This window comes from Hyperolius riggenbachi, chromosome 4 (genome assembly GCF_040937935.1).
Source record: "Hyperolius riggenbachi isolate aHypRig1 chromosome 4, aHypRig1.pri, whole genome shotgun sequence".
NCBI classification, from domain to species: Eukaryota; Metazoa; Chordata; class Amphibia; order Anura; family Hyperoliidae; genus Hyperolius; species Hyperolius riggenbachi.
The window spans coordinates 41769885-41782621 of NC_090649.1; the positions used below are offsets into that span (position 1 = coordinate 41769885).

Sequence of the window (12737 nt, forward strand, 5' to 3'; positions counted from 1 at the left end):
AGTTTAGGTGTGATAAGTTTAGGCATGATAAGTTTAGGTGTGATAAGTTTAGGCATGATAAGTTTAAGCGCCAACTGCGTTAGCACCGCAGTGCACAGCTGATCAAAAGTTTTACGCTAGCAAAGACTGGTGCACTTCGTATAAAGTTTAATGGCGCTGCTTTGCGTGCGGGACTTTGCAAGCGATCTAAACTTATCTAAACTTAGCATGCCTCAACTTATCACACCTAAACTTATCATGCCTAAACTTATCACGCCTAAACTGGCTGTTCACCGGCGTGGTGCAATGGTTATCATGCCTAAAGTCTCTAACTGGGTTAGCACCGCTTTGTGAATCGAGCCCCACATCTCAACATCTACTGTGAGAAAACTCAGGACAAAAGTAGAATGAATGAGGGCCTAGAGAGAACGCTCCAAATTTGAGCAAGGCCCTGAGTAGAGTGCAAAGACAACAAGGCAAAAAGTTGTAAAACAACACCAGATGAGCAGATGCTGCTGACTTGGCATTTCCGAGGCTTTTCTAGACAGTTAAAAAGAAGCCTAATAGGTGAGTACTGGAGAGGGAGAGATGCTGCACGTCACTGGCACTGCTAGAAGACATGCAAGGCCTTTGGGCACGCAAGTGTCCCAAGGCTGCTTTAACTTGTGTGTCTTAGAGTCATGTTTGCTGGGTACTAGGGTCCCTCTTCTCGACTGTCAGCCAGCACTGTGGCCAAGTGCCACGGTGACTCTTGCAAATGTCCTTAAATGGCTTCTGGCCTGCAGAGATGTCTTAAGCTTGAGAAGTGCAAAGTGTGGAGGTGTGCCAAAATCCTAGCATTTGCATTGGCCGGGAATCGAACCCGGGCCTCCCGCGTGGCAGGCGAGAATTCTACCACTGAACCACCAATGCCTTGCCCTGTTGCTCGGTGCTGAAAAACGTGGCCAGCCAAATCAGGCCATACAAGATTGCCTTCTTCTGTGCGGATGGCAAAGGTGAGGCTGGCGCCATTTTGCAATTTTTGACATTTCAGCTCAAGCAAGCAAGCCCGGCTAGCTCAGTCGGTAGAGCATGAGACTCTTAATCTCAGGGTCGTGGGTTCGAGCCCCACGTTGGGCGATCAAAGCTTCTCCTTTTACTTTCTACTAGGCAGAGCTCCTCCAAAACGATTACAAACCATCACCAGGCCATCACTTCCTCTTTCACATGCCACTCCCCACTCCCTTTGCTAACAAACGAAAATGTCATCTCAGCTTTCCCCTTCACTTTTACTCACACAACCTCTTTTAACAACTTTTCAGCAAAAGTGCTTCACCACCCCAAGAAAGAGAAAAACACTCCTTCTTACAATCTTACTCATCTTTCCTATACTACTTTTCTTATCTGCTTTTCCCAGATTTCCGTTGGCTTTACTCCAGTCCTTTTGTCAAGGAGAGACTTACAATCAATCACTTGACAAGGAACAACCACCTGAAAGATACTCATTCTCGTATGCCTGGTGCACACCATGCAATTCCCCATCAGATAGATGGGCCGATAGATCTTTTCCGACAGACACGATCGGATTTCCGTTCGGATTTCCGATCACTACTATGCAAATCCATCAGAAAAACGATCGGAAATCAGATCGGACCTGCCGGAAATCATCTGTTCGACCCATCTATCTGACAGGCATTGGTATGGTGTGTATTAGGCTTTGCACTCCAAAGGTGCTCACATAGCAGTATGAGGAGGGCACTCTGCACACGGCCTGAGATTTAGCTGAGAGGATTGAAAAAAAGGAAGTTGCTCTTTCCCTTAACTTGTTTTTAGATGAGGTACTTCCCAACAAAAGTTACAAACCAAAAAGCCTTTCAGTCCCGGCAAGCAAAAAAAGTGGTTGCTTTCATTTGACTTAAGTTTGTTACTACTTTTTTTTTGTTATACTGTTTTTTATTAAGTTTTTAAGAAAGAACAACAATCAAAAGAATTTCCTGAGGATCAATGAATACAGTACAAGGGTCAAGTAGAACATATACATGAGCAGGATTATGTTTACAGAATGTAGTTAAAGTATAAGTGGAAGAGTCTTTTTGTGGCTACTTGACAAGGGAGTAAAGACAACATGCTTAATATATGTATTCTCTTATAACCCCTAAAAAGAGAAATTCCAACATTTGAAGTATCTGAGTGGACCTTCGTCCAAATAGGTATTTAGTTGTAGTTAAAGGAGAGCAGTTAAAGAGGTGAGTGTGAGAGTATTGAGAAAAGAGAGGGGGTAAGGAGTGAAAGCCAGTTGTAGAGCGGAAAGAAAGGAAATTGTGGTCCTGTGTATGGAGTTGCATGGTATCACAAAGGTTAGCCAATACTTGTAAGAGAAATCGACAGCTTGAATAAATGGGTATGTAGGTAAAGGCCTAATGTTAATAGAATATAAGAGACATTTTTTTATTTTGTTTTATGTGGTCAAGGGGGATGATAAATAGGCGATGCATAAGGCCATGATTCCCAGATTTTGTGAAAGTTGCGTTCAGTATCCCTGAGTGAGGCTGTAAGTTGTTCCATGGATCTAGTCCAGTTAACTTTGAGAATGACTTCAGATATGTTTGGAGGGGCAATGTTTTTCCAGGCTGAGGCAATAGCTAGTCTAGAGGCGGTTAGTATATGGGTGATTAAGCGATTCGTATGTCTATTTACTTCCGGGATTGGTTTGCCTAGTATCATATATATGGGGTCTATTGGGACTATGACACCGGTTGTGGAGGTAATAAGTTCTTGAACTCCATTCCATAGAGGGGATAGACAGGGGCAGCTCCAGAATATATGTTCTAAAGTGCCTTTGTTATTGCAGCCTCTCCAACACAGATCAGATGTGTCCGGGTAGATTTTTGACAATTTTTCAGGGGTAAGATACCAGTGGTAGATAATTTTATAGATATTCTCCTTAATTTGTGTGCACATGGAAGAGTGTTTGGCATTTTCCCAAATCTCCTCCCAGTCTTCCATAGATATCACTGTAGAGAGTGAGGTTGACCATTTTGTCATGTAGTGATGGTCTGGTATCCAAGTTCCCGATTTGGTGATAAGTAGTATGTAGATTTGGGAAATTAAACTCTTTTGGTAACCCCCTTGGCCACATAGTCGTTCAAATGAGGAAGGTCTGAGTGTTAAGACAGGCTCGTGTATGATGGTGCGTATAAAATGCGTAGTTTGGTTGTAACCCATGATTAGTTGGGGTGTAAAGGGCATTTTGTCTTCAAGTTGGTTTCTGGTATAGATTTTGCCTGTAAGAGGGTGTATCCAGTTGCTGAGGTTAAAGTAGCCCATTTTGAACCAGGTAGCCATAAAGGATTCTGAGAGGCCCGGTTTAAAGCCAGGGTTCCCCAGTATTGGGCATAGTGGTGAGGGGGAGGACTTCAACTTAGCCATGGTAGCTGTAGTACGCCATATGTGTAGTGTAAATTTGATAGTTGGTAGCATTTGTTGTTTGGGAAGTTTTGGAGTGGAATGTGACCAGATTAAGGATGCTAATGAGATTGGTAGCAAACTGGTAGCTTCTATGAGACCCCATTTTGTATGAACTTTTAGGCTGGACCACTCAGGTAGTTGTCTTAGGTGTGAAGCATAGTAGTAGGAACGTAGATGTGGAAGCCCAAGACCACCTTGTTCTCTAGGAGATAGAAGTATGGTTTTGTGGACTCTTGGCCTTTTATGGTTCCATATAAATTTACCGAAAGCTGATTGTAGAATTTTGAATTGGGAGGATGGTACTAGGACTGGTAAGGTTTCAAATAGGTATAAAAGGCGAGGTAAGATATTCATCTTTAGGGCATATATTCGGCCTAGCCAGGAAATCTTATAGGCTGTCCACTTGTGTAGGTCTTGCAGAATCTTTTGTATAAGAGATGGGAAGTTATGCTTATATATAGTAGTATACGTGGGGGTTAAGAAAATTCCTAGGTATTTTATGGAATGGGATTGCCATTTGTAGGGGAAACTTGATTTCAGGGAGATGAGGAGATCTGGGGTGATTTTTATTGGTAGAGCTTCAGTTTTCTCCTGGTTTAGTTTAAAGCCTGATAGAGATTCGTAAAGGGCTAGTGTACCATGTAGGGCTGGAAGTGAAGTGAGAGGATCAACGATGGTCAGAAGGATATCATCCGCGAATAGAGATATTTTGTATTCATGTTTACCCTGGGTAACCCCCTTAATATTGATGTTTTGCCTAATGGCTGAGGCTAGTGGCTCTATACTCAGGGCGAATAAGAGAGGGGAGAGGGGGCATCCTTGCCGTGTGCCATTATGTATATTAAAAGGTGAGTGGGGGGTAAAAGGGAGTTTAACTGATGCTGTTGGTGAGGAGTAGAGGAAGTTAATTAGGTGAAGAAAAGGGCCAGTGAAGCCTTGGTGTTCAAGAACTCTAAATAGGAAGGGCCAATGTAAGCGATCGAAGGCTTTCTCTGCATCTAAACTTAAGAGCAGAGAAGGTCTATTGGATCTGCCCATCAGTGATATTAGGTCGATGGCCTTTCTGGTGTTGTCACCCGCTTGACGACCCATAATGAAACCTACCTGGTCATTGTTTATGAGTCTAGTTAGTATGGGGTTAAGGCGGTTAGCTATTGTTTTTGTGATGATTTTTAGATCTGAGTTGAGGAGAGAGATCGGCCGGTAGCTTTGGGGTATCTGAGGGTCCTTGCCTTCCTTAGGAATAACAGTGATGAGAGATTTAAGAATAGAATTCGGCGGGTTCTCACCATTCATAATTTTGTTAGCTAGTTTTACTAGGAGTGGGATAAGAATTGATTGGAAGTGTTTGTAGTAGGAGTATGGCAAGCCATCTGGTCCTGGTGATTTGGATGATGGTAGTTTTTTAAGAACCTCTAGTAGTTCAGTTGAGGTGATGGGGGCGTTGAGGGTGGCTCGGTCTTCATCTGTTAGTTTAGGGAGATGAAGCTGTTCTAAAAAGGATGACACTTTCTCTGAGTACTGTGGGTTTCCAGAAGGATCGGGTAGATTGTATAGTTGTTTATAAAAGGCGGTGAAAATGTTAGCTATTTTAGTCGGGTTATAATGTATGACTCCTTGATCGTCCTTCATTGAATAGATTATCTGTTGGCTGCTCTGTGGATTAAGTTTTCTGGCTAGTATGGTATGTGGTTTATTACCCCTTTCAAAAAATAATTGTCTAGTCCATTTTAAGCTCTTTTCTAATTGGGAGGATTGAAGAGTGCGGATGTCTAGTTTAAGTTGCTGTATAGCTGAAAAGTGCTCTTGTGTCGGATCTTTTTTGTATGAGGTGATTGCTTTAGCCAGGGAGGTATTTAGTTCTACCAGTTTTTTGGATGTGTATTGTTTTTTCCTAGATCCTTGTGCTATAAAGAAACCTCTTATAAAGGCTTTATGCGATTCCCAGACTAGGCCGAATGATGAAACAGAGTGCATGTTTATTTCAAAATAGGAACGTAGTTCCTCCGAGCAGTTTAGGATAAGTGTCTTATCTCTCAATAGAGATTCGTTTAGCCTCCAATAAAGTGGCTTATGTGGGTTAGATAGCCAGTCAAGTTCTATGATTACTGCCTGGTGGTCAGACCATGCTGTTGGGATTATAGTGGAGTCAGTTAGTATAGGAAGGAGTAGAGCTTTAGCGAAGAAATAGTCAATTCGCGAATGGGAGGCATTGGGTGGGGAGTAGAAAGTGAAGTCAGTTGCTGTGGGGTTAGCTACCCTCCATAGGTCTATCAATCCATATTTTCGAAGTAATATTCGGAATTTACGGGAATTTCGTTCGTGCGAAGCTAGAGTAGATGTGGATGGAGTTTTACTTCTATCCTTCGTGGATGAGAAGGCCAAGTTGAAGTCCCCCCCCCAGGATAATAGTACCCTTAGCAGTTTTATGAAGTTTTGAAAAGAAAGAGGATAAAAAAGGGATCTGTTGTGTATTAGGTGCATACACATTTGCCAATGTGATTGGCTTACCTGCTAGGGACCCTAAGAGTATCAGGTAGTGTCCTTTTTCGTCACGTATGGCTTTATCTATTAGTAGAGGCAAATCTTTTTTATATAGTATTGCTACACCAGCGCGTTTTTTGGGTCCAGAGGCTAAGTACACATTTGTATAATGTCTGTTATTAAGGCGTACCGAATCTTGTGCAGTTAAGTGTGTCTCTTGTAAGAAGGCCAAATCTGCATCAAGCTTCTGTAGGTCCTTCAGAAGAGACATTCTTTTTTGTGGAACATTAAGGCCTTTAACATTCAGAGTATATAACTTAACCATTGTCTAATAAGAGGATATTGTAATAATGTGGATTGGTAACCATTTGAGAGTGGATGCAAGGACCTTGAGGTAGCGTTTGAGAAGAGAGAGAAAACATAAGGTATGTGTATAGCAGAATTAAGAACAATAACATTAACATCATAAGAACCATTATGAAATAACAATAGCCACTGCAAAAGTTGTGGCAACATGCCAGAACAACCAAAAGTGGTTGTGAGAGAACGAACCGCCAAGGTGTGACCGGTCCTCGAGAGGGCCAGGCAGACCTAATGGCTGGTTTCCGGAGGTACATGTGGGAGTCCGAGAGTAGCCCCTCAGAGCCCGGAGTCCAGCACTTATTATCTAGCAACATAGATCAGATTATTTTTATGCTGGCAGTATATAATATGATGTAGTGTATGGAGCCTGATTAGAAGCATATCTCCAGGTTAGTGTCATAGAGTTGTCAGCTTTTCTGATGAATAAAGTCAGCTTGGGAGAGCTTCCATTTCCTCTGACCTGTCCGGGTAGGTGAGACTCCGTACAGGGGTTTTAGTCCAGTCGGAGGTATGACGAAATTTTCGTGGTGGAGATCGGACAGATGGTGAGAGTATATGTTGAGAGGGCACATTCGAGGGTGGTGGGCGGAGGCCCATCTGCTTTAAGAAGAGGGGAGCATCGTCTAGTTCAGTAAGCGAATATTGGAGGCCTTGTCTGTTTACTATCAGGCGGAACGGGAATCCCCATTTGTATGGGATCTTTGCGTCAGCCAGAAGTTGTGTGACAGGCCTTAGGGCCCTCCTTTTGGTCAGAGTGATTAGAGATAGATCATTAAAGATAGAGAGTTCATCTCCTTTCAAGGGAACCTTGGAGGTATTGCGGAGGGCACGCATTAGAGCCTCTTTTGCTTCATAATAATGCATTCTAATTATAACGTCCTTAGGACGGCGTACAGTCGCCTGTCTTTCACCCAGGGACCTATGAGCACGGTCCATACGCCAGAGTTCGTCTGGTTGGTCAGGCACGATTGATTTGAATAGCTCGAGGAGATGGGGAATCAGTAGATCTGGCGTAACTGTCATAGCCATGCCTTTGATTCTGATGTTTTGCCTCCTATCCCTATTCTCGCTGTCCTCTTGTGCAGCCCTTATGGCTTTTAAGTCATTTTGTATGATTTTCTGTTCATCCTCTATTTCATGCTGTTTAATTGTTAGGGCCTCCATTTTTTCCTCCATAACAGTGGTGCGTTCCCCTAAAGAAGTAATGTCCCCTTTAAGATCCCCAATAGCCGTTAGTATTACTTGTTGTAAAGAGTCATGGAGGGATCTATAGTGTTTTTCCAGGGTTACCTCTAGCATGGAGGCCGTCAGCGGGATGTCTCCTGATGCTTGGGGAGATGTGCCAGGCTGCTGCTGCGGCTGTGAGGCCTGTGGTGCGGTGTCAGCACCAGAGGAGTCAGCGTGGTCGGCGCCATCTTGGGTGGAGGAGGTGCGCACATACCGGTCCATAGCTCCGGTTTGCTGGGCCGTCTTGAGGCTGGATTTGGCTGCCATCTGGGCGGGTGAGTGCTCCGGGTCTGATCTGTGCAGCCGCCGCTCTTTGTATGCGGAAGTGTAGCTGATAGCGGCGGAATCAGTGCGGGGTCGGGCCGGAGCTCTGACTCTAAGCGGCCATCTCGGATCCGCCGCGCATGCGCCTCCCTTTGTTACTACTTTTTTTTTTTTTCTGTACTTTTAGTATGTTTTCTTAATTGCTAGGTGCTGGGAAAGCAAGTTGTAGGTAAGCTGACACAACATCTCAACATCTACTGTGAGAAAACTCAGGACAAAAGTAGAATGAATGAGGGCCTAGAGAGAACGCTCCAAATTTGAGCAAGGCCCTGAGTAGAGTGCAAAGACAACAAGGCAAAAAGTTGTAAAACAACACCAGATGAGCAGATGCTGCTGACTTGGCATTTCCGAGGCTTTTCTAGACAGTTAAAAAGAAGCCTAATAGGTGAGTACTGGAGAGGGAGAGATGCTGCACGTCACTGGCACTGCTAGAAGACATGCAAGGCCTTTGGGCACGCAAGTGTCCCAAGGCTGCTTTAACTTGTGTGTCTTAGAGTCATGTTTGCTGGGTACTAGGGTCCCTCTTCTCGACTGTCAGCCAGCACTGTGGCCAAGTGCCACGGTGACTCTTGCAAATGTCCTTAAATGGCTTCTGGCCTGCAGAGATGTCTTAAGCTTGAGAAGTGCAAAGTGTGGAGGTGTGCCAAAATCCTAGCATTTGCATTGGCCGGGAATCGAACCCGGGCCTCCCGCGTGGCAGGCGAGAATTCTACCACTGAACCACCAATGCCTTGCCCTGTTGCTCGGTGCTGAAAAACGTGGCCAGCCAAATCAGGCCATACAAGATTGCCTTCTTCTGTGCGGATGGCAAAGGTGAGGCTGGCGCCATTTTGCAATTTTTGACATTTCAGCTCAAGCAAGCAAGCCCGGCTAGCTCAGTCGGTAGAGCATGAGACTCTTAATCTCAGGGTCGTGGGTTCGAGCCCCACGTTGGGCGATCAAAGCTTCTCCTTTTACTTTCTACTAGGCAGAGCTCCTCCAAAACGATTACAAACCATCACCAGGCCATCACTTCCTCTTTCACATGCCACTCCCCACTCCCTTTGCTAACAAACGAAAATGTCATCTCAGCTTTCCCCTTCACTTTTACTCACACAACCTCTTTTAACAACTTTTCAGCAAAAGTGCTTCACCACCCCAAGAAAGAGAAAAACACTCCTTCTTACAATCTTACTCATCTTTCCTATACTACTTTTCTTATCTGCTTTTCCCAGATTTCCGTTGGCTTTACTCCAGTCCTTTTGTCAAGGAGAGACTTACAATCAATCACTTGACAAGGAACAACCACCTGAAAGATACTCATTCTCGTATGCCTGGTGCACACCATGCAATTCCCCATCAGATAGATGGGCCGATAGATCCTTTCCGACAGACACGATCTGATTTCCGTTCGGATTTCCGATCACTACTATGCAAATCCATCAGAAAAACGATCGGAAATCAGATCGGACCTGCCGGAAATCATCTGTTCGACCCATCTATCTGACAGGCATTGGTATGGTGTGTATTAGGCTTTGCACTCCAAAGGTGCTCACATAGCAGTATGAGGAGGGCACTCTGCACACGGCCTGAGATTTAGCTGAGAGGATTGAAAAAAAGGAAGTTGCTCTTTCCCTTAACTTGTTTTTAGATGAGGTACTTCCCAACAAAAGTTACAAACCAAAAAGCCTTTCAGTCCCGGCAAGCAAAAAAAGTGGTTGCTTTCATTTGACTTAAGTTTGTTACTACTTTTTTTTCTGTACTTTTAGTATGTTTTCTTAATTGCTAGGTGCTGGGAAAGCAAGTTGTAGGTAAGCTGACACAACATCTCAACATCTACTGTGAGAAAACTCAGGACAAAAGTAGAATGAATGAGGGCCTAGAGAGAACGCTCCAAATTTGAGCAAGGCCCTGAGTAGAGTGCAAAGACAGCAAGGCAAAAAGTTGTAAAACAACACCAGATGAGCAGATGCTGCTGACTTGGCATTTCCGAGGCTTTTCTAGACAGTTAAAAAGAAGCCTAATAGGTGAGTACTGGAGAGGGAGAGATGCTGCACGTCACTGGCACTGCTAGAAGACATGCAAGGCCTTTGGGCACGCAAGTGTCCCAAGGCTGCTTTAACTTGTGTGTCTTAGAGTCATGTTTGCTGGGTACTAGGGTCCCTCTTCTCGACTGTCAGCCAGCACTGTGGCCAAGTGCCACGGTGACTCTTGCAAATGTCCTTAAATGGCTTCTGGCCTGCAGAGATGTCTTAAGCTTGAGAAGTGCAAAGTGTGGAGGTGTGCCAAAATCCTAGCATTTGCATTGGCCGGGAATCGAACCCGGGCCTCCCGCGTGGCAGGCAAGAATTCTACCACTGAACCACCAATGCCTTGCCCTGTTGCTCGGTGCTGAAAAACGTGGCCAGCCAAATCAGGCCATACAAGATTGCCTTCTTCTGTGCGGATGGCAAAGGTGAGGCTGGCGCCATTTTGCAATTTTTGACATTTCAGCTCAAGCAAGCAAGCCCGGCTAGCTCAGTCGGTAGAGCATGAGACTCTTAATCTCAGGGTCGTGGGTTCGAGCCCCACGTTGGGCGATCAAAGCTTCTCCTTTTACTTTCTACTAGGCAGAGCTCCTCCAAAACGATTACAAACCATCACCAGGCCATCACTTCCTCTTTCACATGCCACTCCCCACTCCCTTTGCTAACAAACGAAAATGTCATCTCAGCTTTCCCCTTCACTTTTACTCACACAACCTCTTTTAACAACTTTTCAGCAAAAGTGCTTCACCACCCCAAGAAAGAGAAAAACACTCCTTCTTACAATCTTACTCATCTTTCCTATACTACTTTTCTTATCTGCTTTTCCCAGATTTCCGTTGGCTTTACTCCAGTCCTTTTGTCAAGGAGAGACTTACAATCAATCACTTGACAAGGAACAACCACCTGAAAGATACTCATTCTCGTATGCCTGGTGCAAACCATGCAATTCCCCATCAGATAGATGGGCCGATAGATCCTTTCCGACAGACACGATCGGATTTCCGTTCGGATTTCCGATCACTACTATGCAAATCCATCAGAAAAACGATCGGAAATCAGATCGGACCTGCCGGAAATCATCTGTTCGACCCATCTATCTGACAGGCATTGGTATGGTGTGTATTAGGCTTTGCACTCCAAAGGTGCTCACATAGCAGTATGAGGAGGGCACTCTGCACACGGCCTGAGATTTAGCTGAGAGGATTGAAAAAAAGGAAGTTGCTCTTTCCCTTAACTTGTTTTTAGATGAGGTACTTCCCAACAAAAGTTACAAACCAAAAAGCCTTTCAGTCCCGGCAAGCAAAAAAAGTGGTTGCTTTCATTTGACTTAAGTTTGTTACTACTTTTTTTTCTGTACTTTTAGTATGTTTTCTTAATTGCTAGGTGCTGGGAAAGCAAGTTGTAGGTAAGCTGACACAACATCTCAACATCTACTGTGAGAAAACTCAGGACAAAAGTAGAATGAATGAGGGCCTAGAGAGAACGCTCCAAATTTGAGCAAGGCCCTGAGTAGAGTGCAAAGACAACAAGGCAAAAAGTTGTAAAACAACACCAGATGAGCAGATGCTGCTGACTTGGCATTTCCGAGGCTTTTCTAGACAGTTAAAAAGAAGCCTAATAGGTGAGTACTGGAGAGGGAGAGATGCTGCACGTCACTGGCACTGCTAGAAGACATGCAAGGCCTTTGGGCACGCAAGTGTCCCAAGGCTGCTTTAACTTGTGTGTCTTAGAGTCATGTTTGCTGGGTACTAGGGTCCCTCTTCTCGACTGTCAGCCAGCACTGTGGCCAAGTGCCACGGTGACTCTTGCAAATGTCCTTAAATGGCTTCTGGCCTGCAGAGATGTCTTAAGCTTGAGAAGTGCAAAGTGTGGAGGTGTGCCAAAATCCTAGCATTTGCATTGGCCGGGAATCGAACCCGGGCCTCCCGCGTGGCAGGCGAGAATTCTACCACTGAACCACCAATGCCTTGCCCTGTTGCTCGGTGCTGAAAAACGTGGCCAGCCAAATCAGGCCATACAAGATTGCCTTCTTCTGTGCGGATGGCAAAGGTGAGGCTGGCGCCATTTTGCAATTTTTGACATTTCAGCTCAAGCAAGCAAGCCCGGCTAGCTCAGTCGGTAGAGCATGAGACTCTTAATCTCAGGGTCGTGGGTTCGAGCCCCACGTTGGGCGATCAAAGCTTCTCCTTTTACTTTCTACTAGGCAGAGCTCCTCCAAAACGATTACAAACCATCACCAGGCCATCACTTCCTCTTTCACATGCCACTCCCCACTCCCTTTGCTAACAAACGAAAATGTCATCTCAGCTTTCCCCTTCACTTGTACTCACACAACCTCTTTTAACAACTTTTCAGCAAAAGTGCTTCACCACCCCAAGAAAGAGAAAAACACTCCTTCTTACAATCTTACTCATCTTTCCTATACTACTTTTCTTATCTGCTTTTCCCAGATTTCCGTTGGCTTTACTCCAGTCCTTTTGTCAAGGAGAGACTTACAATCAATCACTTGACAAGGAACAACCACCTGAAAGATACTCATTCTCGTATGCCTGGTGCACACCATGCAATTCCCCATCAGATAGATGGGCCGATAGATCCTTTCCGACAGACACGATCGGATTTCCGTTCGGATTTCCGATCACTACTATGCAAATCCATCAGAAAAACGATCGGAAATCAGATCGGACCTGCCGGAAATCATCTGTTCGACCCATCTATCTGACAGGCATTGGTATGGTGTGTATTAGGCTTTGCACTCCAAAGGTGCTCACATAGCAGTATGAGGAGGGCACTCTGCACACGGCCTGAGATTTAGCTGAGAGGATTGAAAAAAAGGAAGTTGCTCTTTCCCTTAACTTGTTTTTAGATGAGGTACTTCCCAACAAAAGTTACAAACCAAAAAGCCTT

General features: G+C 44.7%; 8 non-coding genes across 8 annotated transcripts; 4 read left to right on the plus strand and 4 right to left on the minus strand.

Annotated features, from left to right (window-relative positions):
- Positions 1-820: 820 nt before the first annotated feature.
- Positions 821-891, minus strand: TRNAG-GCC (transfer RNA glycine (anticodon GCC)). Its single transcript has one exon. It is a non-coding gene; the product is annotated as a tRNA-Gly (tRNA).
- A 134-nt stretch (positions 892-1025) lies between these two features.
- On the plus strand, positions 1026-1098 carry TRNAK-CUU (transfer RNA lysine (anticodon CUU)). The gene has a single exon. It is a non-coding gene; the product is annotated as a tRNA-Lys (tRNA).
- Positions 1099-8483: 7385 nt separating this feature from the next.
- TRNAG-GCC (transfer RNA glycine (anticodon GCC)) lies at positions 8484-8554 on the minus strand. The gene has a single exon. It is a non-coding gene; the product is annotated as a tRNA-Gly (tRNA).
- A 134-nt stretch (positions 8555-8688) lies between these two features.
- On the plus strand, positions 8689-8761 carry TRNAK-CUU (transfer RNA lysine (anticodon CUU)). The gene has a single exon. It is a non-coding gene; the product is annotated as a tRNA-Lys (tRNA).
- Positions 8762-10104: 1343 nt separating this feature from the next.
- On the minus strand, positions 10105-10175 carry TRNAG-GCC (transfer RNA glycine (anticodon GCC)). The gene has a single exon. It is a non-coding gene; the product is annotated as a tRNA-Gly (tRNA).
- A 134-nt stretch (positions 10176-10309) lies between these two features.
- Positions 10310-10382, plus strand: TRNAK-CUU (transfer RNA lysine (anticodon CUU)). Its single transcript has one exon. It is a non-coding gene; the product is annotated as a tRNA-Lys (tRNA).
- A 1343-nt stretch (positions 10383-11725) lies between these two features.
- TRNAG-GCC (transfer RNA glycine (anticodon GCC)) lies at positions 11726-11796 on the minus strand. The gene has a single exon. It is a non-coding gene; the product is annotated as a tRNA-Gly (tRNA).
- Positions 11797-11930: 134 nt separating this feature from the next.
- Positions 11931-12003, plus strand: TRNAK-CUU (transfer RNA lysine (anticodon CUU)). The gene has a single exon. It is a non-coding gene; the product is annotated as a tRNA-Lys (tRNA).
- The last annotated feature ends 734 nt before the right edge of the window (positions 12004-12737 follow it).